The sequence below is a fragment of the Salvelinus fontinalis genome, chromosome 33 (assembly GCF_029448725.1).
Source record: "Salvelinus fontinalis isolate EN_2023a chromosome 33, ASM2944872v1, whole genome shotgun sequence".
Taxonomy (NCBI): domain Eukaryota; kingdom Metazoa; phylum Chordata; class Actinopteri; order Salmoniformes; family Salmonidae; genus Salvelinus; species Salvelinus fontinalis.
The window spans coordinates 51,072,985-51,091,233 of NC_074697.1; positions in this window are offsets into that span (position 1 = coordinate 51,072,985).

Genomic DNA, 18,249 nt, shown 5'->3' on the forward strand with positions numbered 1-18,249 from the left:
AAAGCTGTGATGTTTCCAGGTCTGACACAGGCAGTACAGTGCTTGGTCTGTGTCTCAAATGGGCCCTGGTCAGAACGAGTGCACTGCATAGGGAATGGGGTGCCATTTGGGCCACAGCCAGAGCTCTGATGGTGTCGTGTCGCCTGTACTCCTGAACCCTTAGCAGCCTGCTGACAGCTTGATGGATAGGCCAGTGTGCTGTGCTGTGCAGGCCACAGGAGCAGAGGGTGATGATCATGGATCTAAACCAGCATGGTTACACACCCACAGACAAACAGCTTTACCAGAGGCCGATTATTAACCAACATTTCTCTCGGCATCAATAGATACAGTAACTACCAGAATTTGGCACCATTGTTGAATAGCCGTTATATTGAATGAACAGCATCATTCTTGGCTGCATTTTGCTCAGGTATTTTTCTTTTGGCCACATTATCATTATTATTGTCATCGCCATCATCCTCATCGTTGTCATCATCATCTTCATGGCATTGTTGTTGGTAGCATCCTAATTCTTAGAGAGCATTGTTGAGAATTAGCACATTGCTGCTAGGTCCTGGATAAAAGAGGATGCCTGGGTAAGCCTCCTATGCTACTTCCTGTTTACATTTGGTAGGTCTAAACATGGGCAGGTGCACATTTGTGCATGATGCCCCCCCCCCCCCCCCCCCCCCCCCCCACTGGTTTGCATTTAGCCCCCGTGATCCCGTGTAATTACTGCGTACGGACGGGTTACCTGGATTTATTTCCTACACATGTCTTATTACATGGTCTAGCAGGCAGCCATGCTGTGTCAGGCGCATTGGAGATGCCGGCACAGATAACCCCACATTTACATTCAAACAGGGCTTCTGACAAAGCCTTAGCAACAGGCTCCTTAATCAGCTGAGGAGCACCGGACCTGCTCTCTCTTTAAAGTGGTGATCTTGAGAAGGAGCTTTAAAATTGGAAATTATTACACATTAAACCCTCAACGCCGGGCAGGATCGAACTAGGATCGATATCTTGCCCAGCGCAATAAATCAGACGCTCTGTCTTTCCCCTGTTCTTTGCTCCCTAGCTACTGTTTGCGGAACATATTTAAATGTTCTCGTAACAAATGAATTCCAACATTTTCTCTTGATAGAATTAGGGCTAGTGCTGGTGCTGTCACAAGTGTTTGGCTGCTTCGGGGGGACAAATTGCCGGCCTGGACACGGGTAACAAGCGGCAGTGTTGAGTCCCTGATAATCTCCCCCACTAATTCTCCATTATAGCAAAATGAAGCCATAAATCTTCCTGACAGCTGATCGATGTAAACATTGTTTCCCCCACGATTGCCAGCTCTCCCAGTGGAGCTACTGTCCGCTTGCAAGCCGCTGAAATTACTCCCGCGGAGCCCTCCTTGGAAGCCAGTGTGCGCCTCGGAACCAAAGTCACTGCTGTCGAGAAAGTAGGCTAACCGTCTCATTTTAGCTCAAGTCACCACTTATCAGATAGGAAATATGAATCAAAATGGCCCATGTTTAACTATTGGGAAAGGCAATTCTTTACAGCTGAGAAGTATTCTTTCTGTAATCACTAGTATTGGTCATAGAAGCAATAAAATACTAATGCAATGGACTCAAAGGGAATCAAAAACCATGTCGGACTTAGAAGGCCTATGAGGGAATATCATGGGTATGACGTTATTGTCCAGGTAGACTTTGACAAAATGTAATTGCGGACTAGTGGGAAGTTATGTAAATTGACCAGACCCTTTATGAAAGTTGCACTAATGTCCTGTAAAGGAGAAATATGAGTGCCGTCCATGGGGCTGTCGTCCATGTGAACTTCATTCTAGAGCAGATACTTTAATGACTCTTCCAGTGAGCCCAGCTACATTTTAGCCTCCCACGAGCACCATCCATCTCCTACTGCCACCAATTCCAGTCTGCAACCCCCCTGCACTGGGTAGGACATATGTAGGCCTACATTTGTGTAAATAATGTATGTGTGTGTGTGCATGCATGTGTGAGCCTTGCAGTATAATTCATTCTAAACCTCTCTAATCAGCAGTGCGGAGCCGGGACTCGTCTTGCCTCACATGGTTCAGATTGCTCAATCCAAGTGTGCTCCAACCACTGTTATGTGGAACAAAGACAAACAAGGACGGAGTGATGTTTCTAAACATCATCGTTTCTCCCCTCCTCCGTGTGTAATGGCGTCGAGGAAACTAAAAGCTTTTGAAAGATTGAGATGTCAAACAGTCAAAGCTCAGTACGCTTTATCAGGCTGTTAACTGTCTGATCATATTCTACACCATTATTAAAATCCAATATGCACGCAATTACAGAGACTGAGATGCTCTTAAAGGGGACTGTCGGCATTATCCACAGGGGGAGAAAGACGGAGGAAATCTACTGTCTAGGAGAGATGATGTATCCAGGGACAGATAGTTTGGACCAAAAAAAGTCCAAACTAATTTTCAGATAGCAGTTGTATCAGCAATATTTCCACGCTGATCTGTTTTCCAAAATAATATATTAGTTTGCCTGTAAAGACGTTTTCAGCGGGAAGAGATCGCTTTGAGCCATTCAGACGGGGTATGAATGGTAGGATATGTACCTCACATAAGGGGTCACATTGGGAGAGGGTGGAGTTCTATCACCTTAGATTGAGAGACATTGAATGGAAATTGAGTAGAATCCTCAAAAAGATATCTATATCATGCAAAAGAAATAGGTCTACATCTTGGAGACAGTTTCACCACCTACAAGATTCCAATTCTGGGACTTTGTCCCTTTTAAAACCTATATTCTCTGAATGACACTTGTTTGTTTTTCTTTTCCATGTTTTAGCTAGCAGGTCATTCGTGTAGGGCTAGGAGTGTTTCCCGACTACCTGACTCAACCAGGATAAACTCCTGGCCCTAGTCATCGCTGGGCTTGGCTCTGATGTCCTTGTATCTCAGCAGCTGTTGTCTGCTGCCGTGACTGCAGTCTCTCTGTTCTGTTGTAACTGTACGAGAGGATTTATGAGACCTATCCACAACACGCCCAGAGGCCATGTGTAATAGACGGGGATGAGAGCCTTAAGAGCGAAAAAGACATCCTCTATTGGCTGTAAAGGTTACTGCTTTTCCAGTTGGTCCCAGTCTGGCAGTGTCACTTGCATTATGACTTCATCACCCCGGAGAGGAGGAAGAGAGGGAAGAAAAACAGTTCGCAGCCATCCGTCAATGTCCGTCTCAAATTACTGCTCAACCAATCACAGGCAGGGATCGATAGGGACCGGCCGGCAAGGAGGGGAGGAGAGCTGGAGGTGGCCGCTGAAAGATGGAAGAACAACTGATCAATAAGTAAGGATGGATTTTGTCATCTTGAAGACCGTTGTCAACGGCCGCAGACCTCCACATGGCTCAGAGCTATATCCAAACCCCTCGCGAGGAGGACGTGTCCGTCAAAAAAAAGTCCTGCCTTCTTTCTCTCCGTCAGCCCGTCCGTGAGTCTGTCCGTCTGTCCGTCCGTACATCAGTCAGTCAGTCCTCTCTACTCAAGACCACAGCTCAGATCATACGGGATTTTCACCCTACTGAGCAGAGCCAAGCTGTACTGAGCTGGCTTGGTTACTCTTTCCCCTAGTTGCTGCAACCGTGCTGAGAAGGACAAAGTGACAAAGTGACAAAGTGACAAAGTGAAAAGAAAGTATTCAAGCAAGTACAGTTTGTCTCTGCAGTGCATTTTAAACAAGGGCTACGTCCCTATGTCCCAATTATCTTCCCTTCACTGATTTGAAAGGAAATGACTGGTCAAAAAAAAAAAAAGTGGAAACTCACACTAGCCCATGCCTCCACCAATGCAATGCTTTTAGATTTGTGGGAAGTAGTGAACCCGTGTACACTTCAGGAGAAAGGAGATATTATTGGGACGCACCCATGCAGCCTGTCCTGAACTAGTCCCCCACAGTGAAAACCCGGAAAATATGACGTAAAAGGGGTGTCGCCCTGATTAACTCAATAAGATACAAAGATCTAGTTTATCCGGCTGCTCTTCACTCTAATGGCGGTTTGATTGGAGCCAGAGGATTTATCGACATGCGAAGTGGACTGATTAATGAGACTTTAAGTCAGTAAGGATACTAGTCATTCACAAGGCTTATTTAAGGCTCAGACAGTGACTGGTGCTGGAGCACATAGGTGTCTTTTACATCACACTTTGCACCTCACTAGATTGGCATCAATTGGTACATTTCCACTATCAGGTTTAGCTCCAGCGCTTGGCCCAGGCACCAGTGGTCCTATAGAAAAACAACATAGGGTTGGGTAGGTGGCAGTTTATTATCTATATTTGTTTATTTAACCTTTATTTAACGAGGCAAGTCATTTAAGAAGAAGAAATTCTTATTTACAATGACGGCCTACCCCGGCCAAACCCGGACGACGCTGGGCCAATTGTGCGCCGCCCTATGGGACTCTCAATCACGGCCGGATATGATTCAGACTTTTCGAACCATGGACTGTAGTGACGCGGTCTGTGGCACTGAGATGCAGTGCCTTAGACCGCTCCATTCGGGAGCAATGCAGCTATAGGCCAATGGGTGGGAAGTGGGCCCTATTGATTTCCATATTGACTGCTGGCTAAGTCTGGAGACATAATGTGTGGATGTTTAAACCCTTGAGGAGGGTTTAAACGTAACGTTGAGAAAATGTTAGGGTCAACACCATGTGTGGCGTTTGATTCTGATGCGTGACGATGCATCGATGGAAATACCTTACCGCCAGTTGCGAACACAAATATGCTATGAGCAAACAGCGTATCATTACGTGACGGTGCCAATTAAGAATCTTAATGGTAATCCAGAGGTCAAGCATTGTGTCACGGCCGTTTAAAGAAGAGGACCAAGGTGCAGCGTGGTGGGCGCACATTTTCCTTTATTAATAAAAATGACGCCGAACAAAACAATAAACATGACAAAAACAAACCGTGAAGCTAAAGGCTATTGTGCCCTAAACAAAGTCAACTTCCCACAAAGACAGGTGGAAAAAAGGGCTACCTAAGTATGGTTCTCAATCAGAGACAACGATAGACAGCTGCCTCTGATTGAGAACCACACCCGGCCAAACACAAAGAAATAGAAAACATAGAAATAAAGAAACTAGAATGCCCACCCTAGTAACACCCTGACCTAACCAAAATAGAGAATAAAAGCCTCTCTATGGCCAGGGCATGACACATTGATTGTTATTGTTAATGTACCGTTCACACCACGGGCACACCTCACGTTAACAATAACCCTCTATACAGCATACACATTATGTGAATAATACAGTGCATTCGGAAAGACCCCTTGAATTTTCCACATTTTGTTCAGTTACAGCCTTATTCTAAAACGGATCAAATCATTGTTTTTCCTCGTCAACTTACACACAATACCCCATAATGACAATGCAAAAACAGAAATACCTACTTTACATAAGTATTCAGACCCTTTGCTATGAGACCTCGAAATTGAGCTCATGTGCATCCTGTTTCCATTGATCATCCTTGAGATGTTTGTACAACTTGATTGGAGTCCACCTGTGGTAAATCCAATTGATTGGACATGATTTGGAAAGGCAGACACCTGTCTATATAAGGTCCCACAGTTGACAGCAAAAACCAAGCCTTGAGGTCGAAGGAATTGTCCATAGAACTCCGAGACAGGATTGTGTCATTATTTTTTGCAGCATTGAAGGTCCCCAAGAACACAGTGGCCTCCATCATTCTTAAATGGAAGAAGTTTGGAACCACAAAGACTCTTACTAGAGCTGGCAGCCCGGCCAAACTAAGCAATCGGGGGAGAAGAGCCTTGGAAAGGGAGATGACCAAGAACCCGATGGTCACTCTGACAGAGCTCCAGAGTTCCTCTGTGGAGATGGGAGAACCTTCCGGAAGGACAATCATCCCTGCAGCACTCCACCAATCAGGCCTTTATGATAGAGTGGTCAGACAGAAGCCACTCCTCAGTAAAAGGTATATGACAGCCCGCTTGGAGTTTGCCAAAAGGCAAACAAGATTATCTGGTCTGAGGAAACCAAGATGGAACTCTTTGGCCTGAATGCCAAGCGTCACGTCTGGAGGAAACCTGGCACCATCACTGTGAAGCATGGTGTTGGCAGCAGCATGCTGTGGGTATGTTTTTCAGCGGCAGGGACTGAGAGACTAGCCAGGATTGAGGGAAAGATGAACAGAGCAAAGTACAGAGAGATCCTTGATGAAAACCTGCTCCAGAGCGCTCAGGACCTCAGACTGGGGCGAAGGTTTACCTTCCAACAGGACAATAACCCTAAGTTCACAGCCAAGACAGCGCAGGAGTGGCTTCGGGACAAGTCTCTGAATGTCCTTGAGTGGCCCAGCCAGAGCTGAACCTGATCAAACATCCATGGAGAGACCTGAAAATAGCTGTGCAGCGACGCTCCCCATCCAACCTGACAGAGCTTGAGAGGATCTGCAGAGAAGAATTGGAGAAACTCCCCAAATACAGGTGTGCCAAGCATGTAGCGTCATACCCAAGAAGATTCAAGGCTGTAATTGCTGTACTGTGTAAAGGGTCTGAATATTTATGTAAATGTGATATTTCCATGTTTTATTTTTTATAAATTTGCAAATTTAAAAAAAAAATGTTTCTGCTTTATCATTGTGGGGTTTGTGTGTAGATTGATGAGGGGCAAAAAACGATGTAATCCATTTTAGAATAAGGCTGTACAAAATGTGGAAAATGTAAAGGGGTCTGAATACTTTCCGAATGCACTGTACAGTATATGAGTGTTTTGTATTTTCACATGATAACTGATTTTATATCTTATTATAGGTTTACTGTAATATCCAGACATCTAAACTGGCATGGAAATCTATTTTACATCTGTATGTAATGAAAAAACTCTGGTGATTCATATTGATACATCTAGAAATATGTCATATCACCAACATTTTCCAAAAATGGAGAAATATGTCTTTTCATGGCAAGGGTTCAGAGCGGTAACAGTAGCTACAATAGCAAGCTGTGGAGCTGGTAGCATACTGTCCATCATACTCGGTGTTCGAGTGCACAGTGTTATGGTAATGACTGAAGAGGAAGATCTTGTACAGAGGGTAAGTAGGGTTGCAAGTTGGACCAGATGAGAAAGGCCTCGTCGTGGTGGTTTTAGACAGAACGAGGTCAACATCAAAAGGAACAAACGGCATCCTATAGTTCAGTGGTGTACCTGGGGGTCAATGGGGGTTAAAGGTGACTTGGTAAGGCTACGGTTGAAGCACTGGTCCTCGTCAAATTTCAAATCACAGGATCAGAATAGCTCAAATTGACAGTGAGACCTGTATGCCCACTGAATTAATCTCCATTTAGTTTTCATTTTGTGGTTGTTTCTTTATTAGCTTCCTCTATTTATTTATTCGTTCGGTTTACTTTTAAAGGGGAAGAGGTGACATGTCCCGGGGCGTATTGTTTTTAAAAATTCCAATGATTTAAAGTGTAACATTTCCAGACTCAAGGGTCACCACTGTGTTTTTTTCCACTCTCCCCCCTGAAATCGATTGTTTGTGAAGCACTCAAACAGAGAGGGTGGACTCAGGGGTGCTCTGGCAATACGGGCGGAACGAAAGCGCTGCTGGGGACGCAAGCTTGCGGGCGGAGAGAAAAACTCCCCGCTCCTTTCCCCTCCAGAGCATCAGCTGCATGACCTTGGAGTCAGAGAGAGCGGGCGGAACGGCCCCGGTTCCGGCGTAGGCTCTGTTCCATTCACAGGCGGAGGAATTTGGCAGCCGGATCCGAGCTGCAGTGCAAGCCCTGGCCATGGCTTAAGTGAGTGCAAATTGACTGAAATAAAACTTTTAAAGGTCGATGTAAATTGGATTGGGTTTTTGCATACTAAGTCCCAATTACTTGAGTTCCTCTGACTTTAAAAGGCTTGTTATGTTTTGTTAATGTGGTGGAATGTTGAGTTTGTACATCCAGAAACAGGTAAGGGACATGCTGTGTGTATGTGGCCCGGCGGTTAATAAAAAGTGCAACACGGACAAACAAACACAGACGATGCTAGACAGTGGCTATCAAACAAACAACATATAAAGGATGTTTGCTGAGAAACTGCCTCCGGTGAGAAAACGAGAATGAAAAAGGTGACGGAGAGATAGACAGATAGAGAGAATGACAGAATGAGACACAGGGGAGGGCGGCTAACGGGTCTTTGTGTGTGTGTGCGTGTGCGTGCTCGTGTGTGCGCGCGTGCGCGTACGTATGTAGCCTAAATAAATCAGTGTGTGCGTGTAGGTGCGTATGTGTATGCGACTGTATCTGTTTTCTCAGTCAAGGTGCGATTCATCTCTCCCTCTTGTGGTGTAGCTTAGCAGCGGCGATGGCCCTTGTGCTGCAGCCCCACGGGGGTCAACCGTGTAAGGAACATAAAAGGCCAATTTAATTTAGCGCGTCCGCGGCTACAAAGTATTTTAATTCAGACAGCTGTGACTGAGGAGTTAATATTTTACTTGTCAGAAGTGGGGCCGAGGCCAGTGAATCATTGTAATTCTCATTAAGAGGCTCTCCCCTAGCAGCGGCCTAATGCAGAATAATGAAAGTCAAGACTGAGTGAGATTCTAATGCCAGTTGAGCCCTATCTTTTAATATTCCCCCCTTGATGGATTAGGGAAGCAGGAAATTCATCTTGGATCATAGGGTCTAATTTAATAAAGGGATCATTCCAGGAGTATTGCATTTTATAATAATGTCATTTAAAGTGTCGTCTTCCATTTTTACCGTCCCATATGTACGCTTATATAATGGCGCCGGAGGGATCAACTTTTACAGTGGGGGAATCTGGTCTGGCTCCTGTCCGCTCTTCTTTTTGACCACACCGTACATCTCTCTCAGGGCTACAGGTTGTGTGGCAGTTTTCATTTCACATTTTGGTGATAAAGGCAATTGAGGGGTTATATAGGACAATATGTTCCTCAGGAGTTCCTCTAGCATGTTGATATGAAATATTTTCTCCAATTATATTCTAATGAATAGTAAAAATCACTGTGTATGCAGAGTGTTAGGAGCGTCACCCAAAGAAAACAGATATGTTGATTACATTTGCGACACCCATAGTATTTTTTTTCCCTCTGGTGAATAAAAATGGTTGTTCTTCAAATATATTAGGAACTGTCATTGTTTGTTGCAGCACAGAGGTGAACACACGCTTACTGCACCATGCAGCCTTGTGCATAAAGAGATAGCTTGGAAGGGAGTGTTATGGGTTGTGCATCTCAGTTGGTGTAAGTACATAGCCTCCTCTGTGTGGAATTGTTGTATGTTTATGTAACTGGGATTCTATTCAAATGTATGTATATCAGTAACACTTGAGGCCAACAGGTATAATGCTTGTCATAATCATATAAGACCCCTTTTAATATCTTATTATCATCTCATAATGATCCTGACCTGAGATGGAACTTAAAGGGAAACTTCACAATTTTTCTACTTCATATTCATCATCCATAGCACCCACCCCAACGTCAACATGTGTGAAAACGGTAAATGTCTATGTTTTGTAGTAAAAAAAAAAAAGAAAGAGTAAGATAAGTGTTTCCAATGACATCATCGGTGTGCGTCGTATGATTTTGACCAATTGTGAGTAGGCATTGCCTACTTATTGCATACGAATTGGTTGATGATGTCATTGAAAACACTTATCTTTCTCTACCTTTTTTACTACAAAACATAGAAACGTACTATTTTACACGCTGTATGTTGATGTTGGGGTGGTGCTGGAGATGATGAATACGAAGTTGAAAGATTTTGAAATTGTCTTTAAGCCTTTTGAGTTGGAAATGTAATACATAGCGAGGCATAACATATTATAAGGCTTATAATAAGACTTTAGAAAGGCTCGTACATGCTTATAACAAGTAATAAAGCATTATGCCTGCTTTAAGTAAAGTGCTACCATACTGTCTGCGTATAAAGTTGTGCTTTAAAGGGGCGTTCTGGGATTGATACATACCATTTTTTTTTTTACTTTTAAATGAATTATATATTGTATGTTGTTGCTAGCGATATTCATAAAAAACGGTTTTAAAAAATCCACTTTTTATTTTATATATTTTCAAGGGCCCCTGCAGTACCTCCATGGACCCCTCGGTTGAATATCCCAGATATTGTCACACCCTGATCTGTTTCACCTGTCCTTGTTATTGTCTCCACCCCCTCCAGGTGTTGCTTGTTTTCCCCAGGGTATTTATCCCTGTGTTTCCTGTCTCTCTGTGCCAGTTCGTCTTGTATGTTTCCGAGTCAACCAGCGTTTTTTCCCATACTCCTTTTGCTGTTCTCCTTTTTCTAGTCTTCCCGGTTTTGACCCTTGCCTGTTCTGGACTCTGTACCCGCCTGCCTGACCATTCTGCCTGCCTTGACATCGAGCCTGCATGCCACACTGTACCTCTTGGACTCTGAACTGGTTTGACCTTTTGCCTGTCCACAACCATTCTCTTGCCTACTCCTATTTGGATTATTAAACATCTTAAACTCCAACCATCTGCCTCCTGTGTCTGCATCTGGGTCTCGCCTTGTGTCATGATAGATATAGCCTTTGATTCTTGAAGAATATACCTTATATTGTCTCATGAGCTAGGTTTAACTGTCTTACCTAATCACAACCCAACAATAAGCTTGTTTTATAAGCTTGTTTTACTCCCAGATTGCAGCATATAGCCTCTCTAAGGTAGTCCGGCCAGCGTTGCATGTGGATGTGCTACGTGTGACCTTTTAAAGGGGTCGCTGTACTCCTTAAGAAAACAAGCTGTCATTAAAAACTTTCTTCAAAATGACAAAGTGCTTCCTCTTTGCACCTCTCATGTCTTTGGCACCTACAGTTGAAATCTGAAGTTTACATACACCTTAGCCAAATAAATTTAAACTCAGTTTTTCACAATTCCTGATATTTAATCCTAGTTAAAGTTCCCTGTTTTAGGTCAGTTAGGATCATCACTTTATTTTAAGAATGTGAAATGTCAGAATAATAGTAGAGAGAATGACTTATTTCACTTTTTATTTCTTTCATCACATTCCAGTGAGTCAGAAGTTTACATATAATCAATTAGTATTTGGTAGCATTACCTTTAAATTAACTTGAGTCAAACGTTTTGGGTAGCCTTCCACAAGCTTCCCACAATAAGATGGGTGAATTTTGGCCCATTCCTCCAGACAGAGCTGGTGTAACTGAGTCAGGTTTTTAGGCCTCCTTGCTCAAACACGCTTTTTCAGTTCTGCCCACAAATGTTCTATGGGATTGAGTCAAGGCTTTGTGATGGCCACTCCAATACCTTGACTTTGCTGTCTTTAAGCCATTTAGCCACAACTTTGGAAGTATGCTTGGGGTCATTGTCCATTTAGAAGACCCATTTACGACCAAGCTTTAACTTCCTGACTGATGTCTTGAAATGTTGCTTCAATATATCCACATGATTTTATATCCACATGATTTTCCATCCTCATGATGCCATCTATTTTGGGAAGTGCACCAGTCCCTCCTGCAGCAAAGCACCCCCACCACATGATGCTGCCACCCCCATGCTTCACGGTTGGGATGGTGTTCTTTGGCTTGCAAGCATCCTCTTTTTTCCTCCAAACATAACAATGGTTATTATGGCCAAACAATTCTATTTTTGTTTCATCAGACCTGAGGACATTTCTCCAAAAAGTACAATCTTTGTCCCCATGTGCAGTTGCAAACCGTATTCTGGCTTTTTTTATGGCGGTTTTGGAGCAGTGGCTTCTTCCTTGCTGAGCGGCCTTTCAGGTTATGTTGATATAGGACTCTTTTACTGTGGATATAGATACTTTTGTACCTGTTTCCTCCAGCATCTTCACAAGGTCCTTTGCTGTTGTTCTGGGATTGATTTGCACTTTTTGCACCAAAGTACGTTCATCTCTAGGTAACAGAACGCCTCTCCTTCCTGAGCGGTATGACGGCTACGTGGTCCCATGGTGTTTATACTTGCGTACTATTGTTTGTACAGATGAACGTGGTACCTTCAGCCGTTTGGAAATTTCTCCCAAGGATGAACCAAACTTGTGGAGGTCTACAATTTTTTTCTGAGGTCTTGGCTGATTTCTTTTGATTTTGTCAAGCAAAGAGGCACTGAGTTTGAAGGTAGGTCTTGAAATACATCCACAGGTACACCTCCAATTGACTCAAATTATGTCAATTAGCCTATCAGAAGCTTCTAAAGCCATGACATAATTTTCTGGAATTTTCCAAGCTGTTTAAAGGCACAGTCAACTTAGTGTATGTAAACTTCTGACCCACTGGAATTGTGATACAGTGAATTATAAGTGAAATAATCTGTCTGTAAACAATTGTTGGAAAAGTTACTTGTGTCATCCACAAAGTAGTTGCCCTAACCGACTTGCCAAAACTATAGTTTGTTAACAAGAAATTTGTGGAGTGGTTGAAAAACGAGTTTTAATGGCTCCAACCTAAGTGTATGCAAACTTCCGACTTCAACTGTGTATCCACCTACTCTATTTCTCCCCCCTCCTTCTCTAACTCACTCCACTATCTTTTCACCTCTTATCACCCTTGCCCTGCTTCAGCTCGTCTCAACCCCTCAACATTCTGCCGGCCTTGGCCCTGTTGGTCAAAGATTTTGAGGGTTCAGTGTACCTCACTCAGTTCAGTCCATTTCAAACTTTTGGTTAAAATTACACGTAGTTGGGGAATTTGATGTCATCTTTCATTTGATTTCTTTAACCAATGATCTCTTTAGGAACACAGTCTACAGTCAAGACAATGTGTCTGAGGTACATCCTTGAATTCTTTTGATTAAAAAAGATAAGTTGAGAAAAGTTTGTCCTCTGCACACAGTGCCACCCAGTGTTCTGGTGGTGAACTCAACTTTCACATACTTTCACAAAAGCTTTGGACTGACATTTCCTTCCACAAGACTAAAGTTTTGTTGATTGTTTTGTCAATTTCAAGGGCAAATATCAAATCCTTTGAATAAACATAGCCTGTGTTCATGTAAGCAACATGTGTACATTGAGTTTTATGGGGTTCTCATAGAAATACTCCAGTTTGTGCTTAGCTGTCTGTCTGAGACATGCATGGTTGTCTGTTTGTCTGTCTCTTTGTGGTTGTGTGTGTGTGTGTGTGTGTGTGTGTGTGTGTGTGTGTGTGTGTGTGTGTGTGTGTGTGTGTGTGTGTGTGTGTGTGTGTGTGAGAGCCCAGGGGGGGGGGGGGGGGGGGGGGGGGGATAAGAGACCGTGAGTACAGGCTAACCCGCGAGGATCTATTTTTACATCCATTTCAGAATGAGATAGTGCCCCTCTCTCACACTCCCAACTGTGGTGGAAGCTAATGCTGGGCTATTTAATTAGACGTTACCAGATTGTTGAGCCAACATTGTAATCCAATAGAGCCACAGAGGCCCCTGTGAAGTCCTGTCTCCTCAAAGAGCCATTTGGCCCCCGTAATGCATTTCCAAGCAGCTCTTTCCTTTTTGTCTGTCCTTTCTAAGCTCGGGACATCAATTTACATTACTTTTCATTAAAACTCGTTGCATTCTTTTCTCTCTTTTCTCCAGTGACACCCCCTCAGGCCCTCCCTCAACCTAGCACTCTATGTTGAACTTGACACGGGCCCTTAGCATTATACATTACTTACCACGCTCATCATATTATCCCATAACAAGCGTGTGTGTCTGTCTGTCTTTTATGCATTACTCCAACCAGCACGGGCGCTGTGAATTACCATAGTGACACACCTGTCAATACTAGTGGGAGAATGAGGAGATGGGGGTAGCAGGATCAATAAATACATGGGAATAAAATTACCTGCATGACAAAGGCCCCTGGTGCGTCTAAATCCTATTTGTTAAAAAGTGTTGCCTCACTGCTGCCATCCATTCCACTGTCCCCTCTCTCTCCTCAGCGTTAGGCAGACATAACTAAAAGGAAGGAACTACAATGGCATGTATTCAGAAGGAAAATTGGCTTCCATCTTTTTCACTGCAAACGCCACATAGTTTCTTTGGCCACCCATATGGAGGAACCATAGAGAGGAAGTTTGTGTGTGCTGTAGCCTATTTAAATGGGGTTGATAGATGCAGTGACATTAATTGTCACGCTCCACTAACAGCTCCCCATGACAGTATTTTGGTGTTGTCATGATATTTAACAACCTGAAGGATAGCTGTGGTGATTTCCCCTCATTAAAAGATAATTTAGCATGCGGATATACAAATATAGAGTCATTTACAGGTAGTATTTTGTCATTTTTGACATTTCAAAATGAAGTTTTTCCACGACTTCAAAGGACACGCCAAATGTCTCCCTTTGCGGAATAGCCTGGTTTACATTCTGAAACATGGACTACAATCAACCCATGGTGTTCTGAAAAAAAGTGTTTGTCATTCAAAACTCTGTGCACAAATATCAGATGATTGAAAAGCAGAAATTGTATAATACTCATACACTTTTGATTGGCTTTGAACACTCGCGGGGTGTAGAGGAAGAGCATGTGGCAAGCACTTACGAGAGGGTTTTGTTCTAAGTCTTCATACCCTTAGTACAGTGTGTGCGTGTGTCCCTTCTACCATGGAGAATTTCCCATAATGCCTGGCTAATGTCTGAGAGAGCGCAAAAGTTCCCCGCCGCTGTTTTTGTCTCTCTCAAAGGCCGAGCGACATGTTATCTGCACACATCACCTCACCAGCTGCAACTGGAAATGAATTAATAACAAATCAATGCAATGAGTACATAAAAATGTGCAGATTGGCCCGGGGGTACCTAAACAGGACACGGCGTAACAATCTGACTTCTTGTTTTGCTATGCCCTGTTTTGTTTCGTATCCACTTAGTTACCCAAATAGAATGAGTTGGGAGACTATTGTTTTCTTCTACAATCCTTTTTTTTCCCCCATGCAGAGTTCAAATCTGTGTGAAACAACACCCCGTTTTCATCCAAATAAAATCATATACTGGGTAAATGCTGCATTGTCTTATGAGTACAACATACACCAGTTTAACCACCCGGGCCTACGGTCCACATGTGTGATAACAGAGTGATATGAAGGCCTAATTGCTGGTCTGTGTGCTGTTGGAGGGAGTTTTCGGCAGGTTTCTTTTTCACTTTCACTCCATTTGATGCCTTTGAAGTCCTTCTTTCATCTCACAATGATCCTGATGTCTGTTGTCTTTTGTCTGGCCGCGTGTGCACATTGCTCTTTGAACGCACTTAATATATAACAAAGGCAAACCTTTGCAAACCTTTTCTAGCTTTGTTTTTTGGGTGAAGGTCTACTGGTTTCGCTTGAGCGTCTTCGCCTCTGACACACCCACCCGCACGCACGCGCACACGCACACGCACACGCACACACACACACACACACACACACACACACACACACACACACACACACACACACACACACACACACACACACACACACACACACACACACACACACAGCAACTTCAGAAAATGAGATTTCATCCATTTCAGCTTTTCAGTTTTACACAGATGCACACACAGACGGGATGGGCGTAATCTCATAAATCTAGATCAGAAGGTTGCGTGTTCAATGCCCAACAAGCTCTCACATCAGAATTAGACGTTCATCCATGTTTCTCAAACTTCAAATTTCGAAGTGTTTAAGGTTAAGTTTAGACATTAACTCTGAATTGTTAAGGTTAGGGTTATTGTTCAGGCATTAAATCCAAAATCTTAAGGCTAGGCATTAACTCCTACTGGTTGAGGTAAGGGTCGAGGTTTGGGATAGGCTTAAAACAAAAATCTCAAAAACATCTTTCTCTCCCTAGATTCAAACATGTGACCTTTGGCACCAGAAGCAGATGCTATTACAAAATCTCAAAAAACATCTTTCTCTCCCTGGATTCAAGCATGCAACTTCTGGCAATAGAGGCAGATGTGTATGCCCATCCGCCATCCCCGTCCACAATGCCCTAGCAAAGCCGAAACCTACTTCAAGGTAACAGTGTTCACTGTTGCCCCTAGTGGCCAGTTTCCACGTAATCGCCCCATGTCCTCAGACATAGATAGATGTCTAATACTGACTTGTATCACAGGTGACCTGGCTGCAATCCCAGTGGTGAACACAAGCTTTTTATTTATATTTGTTTTAACTCTATCCCAAACCTTCACCCTTACTTTAACTAGCATGCTAGTAGTAGATACCCATAGACTTCCAGTCATTACACTAACACTAGTTAGCATTGGCATGTCAAACTACCGAACTTCCTTCATACTGGACACAGAGACATAAACATGGTATCCACAAATACACCTGACTCTGGGAAAGTAGAGAAAGGGCCTCATTACTAAAATCCCGAACTATCCCTTTAATGTTTTAACCCTATCCTAAACCTTAACCCTTAACCTTCTAAATTTGACTATTGGAGCAACTTTGAAATTTGATGTTTGGAGAAACGGAACGATGCTAAGCATGAGGAGTCAACCCAGGGTGTCAAAAACACTTCTAGATGTGATGTTTGGAGAAACGTGGAAACGTCTAATTCTGCAGTGAGACTGTGAGCGCTTGTTGATATCTGACGCACCAACAACCATTCACTACATACCCACTAACCAATACCATTAGGGGTGGCTGGTAACCTAGCAGTTATAGTGTTAGGCCAGTTACTGACAAGTCGCTGGTTGGAATACCTGAGCTGACAAGATGGAAAATCTATCAATGTGTCCTTGAGCAAGGCACTTAATCCTAGTTTGCTCAGGGGTGCAGTACTACTATGGCTGACCCTGTAAAACAACACATTTCACTGTACCTATCCAGTGTATGTGACGATAAAACCGACACCACTGTGAGCGAAGAACAGTTTATCCACAACTGTTCAACAAGGGCTCATTTGATAACGGCCTCAAGTGCCTTCACACAGGGAATGATACAGCGATGTAATTGTCTGCAGCAGCATTATAGAGAGGTAAATTTAGCAACAGGTCGTGAACGTTTTTTTTATGAAGGATCCTTTAGGGTACCATTTGAGACGAAGCCATGGCGTGACTCATAAGGGCTGGGGTTGTGTCTTTGCCAGGGGGGCCTTATTAGATGTCTGGAAGTGGTGCTGTCTTTTCTGGTGTCTTTTCGTGCACCAAGGACACTTGAGTCTTGATTACACCGCTGCTGCGGAACTCTCCGTCCTGTGATTCAATCTATGGAGATGGATAACAATGGAGAGACGGAGAGAGAGAGCCTGAGAATTATAGGAAGGAGGGAGGGAGGGAATGGGGTGCAGCAAAGATGAAGACAGACAGCGAGGAGGAGTGTCTGGCTCCTCGGTGGCGGTGTGGGAGATGTGTCTTGAGAGGGTGTGGAATGGAGGGTGAGAGTTGTTGTTCGCCCCACGGCTAATCTAGAAAAGCACTTGTGTCCCCGTCTCCTTGTCTCCTTGGACCCTCTCAGGCCCTCCACCTCTCCACTGATATGGATACCTGGAGAGAAGGAGCAATGCAGGGCCGCAGAGAAACACCAACAGGCTGCATGCAAACCATGCATGGTGACCCCCAGCATAGCAGTAATGGACCAGATAAGGTCTATTGAAATAGTCTCTAGAAACATAAAAAATATCAACTAAAAACAATTGTACTCTTAAACAATCCGTGTCTATCCCAGCACGTCCAAGTCATAAGAATGGTCATGTCTAACTCACTAAAAAATGGCCTAATGTAGCAGGGACATGGAATGGGAATGGCCCTACTCATTTACATGACTGCAAGTGCGCGCCTCAATTAGCAGGCACGGTGTCGTTCCAAGGCAGCGCACGAGCTTGCAGTTCCGTCTCTCTCCTCCATTACTAGTAAGGGGAGAAATCAATAATTCAATAGTTTTGGCGTCTGAATCCAGCCCAAACGGCAAGCTACCCAAGCCCTCTAGACTGTAGTGGATCTGTGAGAGCGGTATTAATTAATAGCAAAATACATTGCGTTTTGTATGGAAATATCCGCTGGTAATGTGATCCGCATTGCTCTAAAATCGGCTCCCGTGTCAGGTGTTTATTAAATCCTCAGTAATGGCGGGTTAAGATGTCCGGAAACAACTCAGGCAAATTTGCTCTGGAAGTAAATGACGCGCATTCTCCATGAAACTGTGTAGAAAATCCCAATCTGTCTGTAAAAACGAAACGAATTAATCTCAACGTCGTGACAGTGGCATAATAGACAATAATGATTTTGGTCACCATAAAACAATTCTAACATGGTTATTTCAATGGTAGCCAAATTTAGAAAATAATGATCCTATT